This window comes from Schistocerca piceifrons, chromosome 2 (assembly GCF_021461385.2).
Source record: "Schistocerca piceifrons isolate TAMUIC-IGC-003096 chromosome 2, iqSchPice1.1, whole genome shotgun sequence".
NCBI lineage: Eukaryota > Metazoa > Arthropoda > Insecta > Orthoptera > Acrididae > Schistocerca > Schistocerca piceifrons.
In genome coordinates this window covers 42,471,679-42,477,702 of record NC_060139.1, presented here as the reverse complement: position 1 = coordinate 42,477,702, position 6,024 = coordinate 42,471,679, and positions in this window count along the sequence as shown.

Here is a 6,024-nt window from a genome sequence, read left to right as displayed (position 1 = left end):
AATAAGGTGGCTGTGGAAGTACTGAAATTTGTTTTGAGGTTAAAAATAGCTGTACTGACAGAGCGTATGGGATGGCGCATTATCGTGATGCAGAATCCATTATCAGCAGTGTTGGCATAGACACGAAGAACTCTTTTACGAAGTCTTTCTAAAATTTCTTTGTGGCAATATTGGTTAACTGTTTGTCCAGGAGGCACCCACTCTTTATGAACAATTCCCTTGGAATTTAAGAAGCACACATGCATGCATTTCACTTTTGACTGTGACATGCGAGCTTTTTTTGGACTGGGTGATCCCTTTGAGCACCATTGCGAACTCTGGCGTTTTGTCTCTGGATCGTACTGAAAAAACCAACTTCCATCACCAGTGATAACACGGCTCAACAATTCTGGATTGATTTCCGTTTGCTCTAACATATCGGCTGCCACATTTTCCCGTGTTTCTCTCTGTTGTGGTGTGAAATTTTTGGGGACCATTTTTGTACAAATCTTTCTCATACCAAGATCTTCAGTTATTATTAGACGAACCGTTTCTCGATTGATGTTCAGTTCTTCTGCAATCATTTTCACGGATAATATTCGATCAGATTGTACGAGTTCACGCACCCGGGCCAAGTTGACATCCGTCCTTGAGCTTGATGGTCGTCCACTGTGGTCTTCATTTTCCACATTCGTTCTGCCTTCACGAGCTCTTGACATAACCTCCTCTCCAAAAGCCTTCTGAAGCTTACCGTAAGTTGCCGTCGCGTTTTTAGCCAATTTAACGCAAAAAGAAATGGCATACCGTTGCGCAATATTATGCGGTTCCATTTCCGTGACGAGAGACACAAACACGTGTTAACTTATTACAGTACAACTCACGACTGAGCAGTTGCATCGATGTGTCTCTTGGAGTAGAAGCAGCTTATAGACCAAGGTTAAAGATATTGTGCCTACGCAAGCCTGCAGGGTTGCCACATCTTGCAAAGAAAATCAGTCTCATTACTTTACTGTCACACCTTGTATTCTCGCTGTATATTCGATTGCCGGTGTTCCTAAATTTTACATCAGCACAGTTATATTTTTCCTCATGACAAACAGAGGTAGTTTTTCAGATCCTAATGCTTAGTATCAGTGCCGTGTTGTGATCCACCACCTCACTTCCCTGTCGCCAAGCATTAAATGCAACATAGACTACAACCTGTGACTGGTTGGTCACAGTGGCGAAGCTTGCTAACAGCTTTACCACAAGCATTATTTAATACTATTCCATTCCTTCTACACGTCTTCGTGTGTAGACGTTTTCATATGTTTTCTCTTTGGGTTGTACATACGGTGCTGGAATACTGCCACAACTTGATCTCCATTTTAAATTACCATTAACAGTATAGAATTAGACAATTGCAACTCTTTATGTTGTTGTTGTAGTCTTCAGTCCTGAGACTGGTTTGATGCAGCTCTCCATGCAGCTCTATCCTGTGCAAGTTTCTTCATCTCCCAGTACCTACTGCAACCTACATCCTACTGAATCTGCTTAATGTATTCATCTCTTGGTCTCCCTCTACGATTTTTACCCTCCACGCTGCCCTCCAATGCTAAATTTGTGATCCCTTGATGCCTCAAAACATGTCCTACCAACCGATCCCTTCTTCTAGTCAAGTTGTGCCACAAACTTCTCTTCTCCCCAATCCTATTCGATACCTCCTCATTAGTTATGTGATCTACCCACCTTATCTTTAGCATTCTTCTGTAGCACCACATTTCGAAAGCTTCTATTCTCTTCTTGTCCAAACTGGTTATCATCCATGTTTCACTTCCATACATGGCTACACTCCATACAAATACTTTCAGAAACGACTTCCTGACACTTAAATCTATACTCGATGTTAACAAATTTCTCTTCTTCAGAAACGCTTTCCTTGCCATTGCCAGTCTACATTTTATATCCTCTCTACTTCGACCATCATCAGTTATTTTACTCCCGAAATAGCAAAACTCCTTTAGTACTTTAAGTGTCTCATTTCCTAATCTAATCCTCTCAGCATCACCCGATTTAATTTGACTACATTCCATTATCCTCGTTTTGCTTTTCTTGATGTTCATCTTATATCCTCCTTTCAAGACACTGTCCATTCCGTTCAACTGCTCTTCCAAGTCCTTTGCTGTCTCTGACAGAATTACAATGTCATCGGCGAACATCAAAGTTTTTACTACTTCTCCGTGAATTTTAATACCTACTCCGAATTTTTCTTTTGTTTCCTTTACTGCTTGCTCAATATACAGATTGAATAACATCGGGGAGAGGCTACAACCCTGTCTCACTCCTTCCCCAACCACTGATTCCCTTTCATGTCCCTCGACTCTTATAACTGCCATCTGGTTTCTGTACAAATTGAAAATAGCCTTTCGCTCCAGGTATTTTACCCCTGCCACCTTCAGAATTTGAAAGATAGTATTCCAGTTAACGTTGTCAAAAGCTTTCTCTAAATCTACAACTCTGTATACATTTCCATTTTAAACTGTTTTTCATCAACTGCCTTATGTTTAATTACCGCTGTTTTCATTCCAATTTATCTTACAGGGTGCGTAAAAAAACATAAATTTACCGTACCTATATTAGGATGAAAAAGCAAGAAACGATTCTGACACAAAACCCGCTTATCTCAACACACAATTCAGCTACTTCGACACACTCAGAACTGAATTCAAAACTTAAACAAGGTTTTTTGACAATGGTAGCATCCAAAGACATAAAAATGGCAGCAACCATTATTTACTTTGTTTATTTACTTTGTTAGGCGTAATAAAATAGATAAGACAATAATTCTGGGTGATGTCGCGATCGCTGAAAACAGCTACATTTGTTCATTGCAGAAGAAAAATCTCTTCGTGTAAAACTATTTCTGTTTCGCATTAAAAAAAAATAAATCCTGAAATTCCGTAGCATTTTGTAGGGATCGCAGTACAGGGTTTCCAAAAAGTGTCTTTATCACTTCAGAAAGTCCTAACTTGGGAACTATTAGTGATAGAGACAGTAGTTTGTTGTTAACTGGGTAGAAGACCTGGAAGTTTCTTTTATTTTTTGCTGCGGGTTTGGTTTGTTGTGCATCAGTACGGCTACAGACCAAGAGAAAGCGCAGTGTCTCATCTGGTACGCAGATTCTCGACGTCAGTGTGGAAGGTCATCACAGGCAGTAAACAAATACAGTGAGATGAGTCAAAAACTGCAAAGAGACAGGCAGTGTCAAAGACCCGCCTAGAAACGGGTCTCCCCCATCTATCTCAAGCACGTGTTGACAGGGTGCAAGGTGCATTTCGAAGCAGCCCTCAGGAGTTAAGTCGCCGTGCATCATGCGGATTGCAGGAGGCAAGATCAGCTACCCATAAAGGCTCCCTTTAGCAGCACATGAATTTATGTCACCGTCTGACTTCTACATTACAGTTGATAGTTCATTACGAGTTTGTCTTTTTTTTTTTGTTAGTGCAGCTTCCACGTTGTCAAAAACTCTACGAACTATAATGGAAGCAACGCGTACTGTTCCACTGTTTAGGCGCCTTGCCTCGCTTTGCGAGTTTCCTCCCTTTGGAGGTTCGAATCCTCCTTCGGGCACGGATGTGTGTGTTGTCCTTACCGTTAGTTTAAGTTGGACTAAGTCGTGTGTAAGCGTAGGGACCGATGACCTCAGTAGTTTAGTCCCATAGGAACTTCCCACGAATTTCCAATATCTTTTACTGTTTACAATGCATTTTGTATCTGCCAAGACGACATTAAGTTTCAGCAGCTACCATTCAAAAATGAGAACAGTTAAACGAAATCGAGCAGGAAGAACCCCGTGAACAAGTGCCTTCCTTTTGTACTGTATTCTAAAATATCGGCAAAAATCAGGCCTACAGCTCCTCTTCTACGAAATGAGGTATTCGCTTCGCCCTTCACTGCTTTCGCACATTTGCATGACTCACAGACTGCAAAAGCATTTGTCAGCATGCAAATTCCTCCTGCAGCGAGGGCGCAGTTTCCGTGTCAGTTGCTCCTGGAAAGAAAAGAAAGTTATCAACTTTAATATACAGAGAATTAAAAACATCAGTACTGAAGAGAGGAAATATATATTTATCTATTTAATGGAGACAGTGGTTTTCCTCTTAGTAGGACGTGAAACGCTGTACTGTCCCGCATCAAAAAACAACGTTTTTCGCTGCGGTCAGCCACTGTCCGAAAATAATCTTTGAGTACGATATACCGTTGCCGATGGTTTTCTTCTAATGGCGGCGCGACCGCTCCAATATTGGAGTGCGGCAACTGTGGTGAGCATCGCATGTGCCATGTACGGCAAGAAAGGAAGAATGAATTGATTGTTGGTGTTAATAACGATCACCCTCCTTTACCTCCTCTGTACTGCTGCTGATGACGTGTCACTGAGCACATTTGTTCTGTGCATGCAGTACACGTGAGGCGCCTAGTTGTTTCCACTGCACTGTGTGGAATACGAAGGTTCTGTTATAGTTCACTAACCTGCTGTCGTCAAGTTGATGTCCCCAGCGCAGAAAACAGCACGCAGGTCGTAGGTTCTGAATCTTGAGGCCTTAAACTGGCTTTTAACGAGGTTCTGTTCTGAAATAATGTATCGCTTCTTTGGGATGCCACTCGCGTGTTTTAATATAGCCACACGAGATGACTACATGATCTTAATACAACACCTTCTGATACAGCAAAGTACATGATCAAACACAATGTTTACGAAAATGTATCTATTTGTGGCGCGTGTCTGTGCCTCATGACTACCGGAGTGAATCTTTTAATACTGCCACAGACAACATGACTGTACATCTCGACTGCGTAATCCAGAGTGACGAACAGGAACTTAAATAAAAATTGGAAACACATCCTACGACAGGCAACATGTCTGTTCTTCTCGACTGCCTAATTCAGAGTGACGAACAGCCCGAAACACTTCGCGCGCCATACCAGAAAAGGCGTGATCGGAACGCTTCCGAAGTGCTTCGTCTGAAATTTCGCCAGTCTTTTCTTTTTGATTTAAATTGTTTTTAATAATTCTAAAATTACTGATTGATAGTCAGCTGTTGAGAGATATTTATATTAAAAAGTGAAGTCATTCCAGTGAGTCGTTTAACTAATAATAATAACTATACTTTGACGTTTTCGCGCCCTTGCTTCGAACACAGCAGCCAATCACAGAGCAGTAGCATTATGCAGGCGGTCTTTCTCACGGAAATGGTACCGAATCTAACATCTATCACAGGTAGGTCACGCCACATTTCGTCATCTTTATTCTTCTTGCATCTGCACTGCTCTGGGAACAGCTTCTTGGAGCCTAATATGATGGGTGACTAAGTCAGAAATATTACACATGTAAGGTGCGAAGGGCTATGTAGGACGATTTACAGCCTTGGCATCATGAAAGCAACACCACCTAGATGTCATCCTATCATCTCCAATCTCCTTTGACGCCTCACTGCAGAAGTCCTCGATCCGATTGGAAGCGACAACTTACCAGTGCTCCTCACCATCTCCTACACACAACCTCATTCATGTGCACCCCATCCAACTCACCATCCAAGAGTTATCCAAGACTACTCCAATTACCAACAGAAATGCCTACCGGGACTTCATAGAACCCAGACTAGAAGTCACCCCAAGGCCTTCCAACAACTTGACGATATTCCTCACGCCACATCCTCCCTGAGGCAGACCGTGTCAGAGGCAATATCCATCCACATTCCTACCAACAGCCTGCATAATCTCCGTCCCACCCTTCTCCAATATGCCCTAATCATCCTTGGAGAATACCATCACGTGTACCTCTCCTTCCTGCGAATTCGTGACTGGGATACGCTCACAAGACAACGTCAAATACAGAGACACATAAGGAATTTATTAAATGCAAAAAAGTCGGGACTGGTGCCAGACATGCACCAGACTGCACGTTATACTCCCCATAAACTCTTCCAAGTATTGGAAAGCATTCTATCGACTCACAAGCAATAACCCCATACCTCACTATCTGCTCCTCCACAACAACCATCCCTT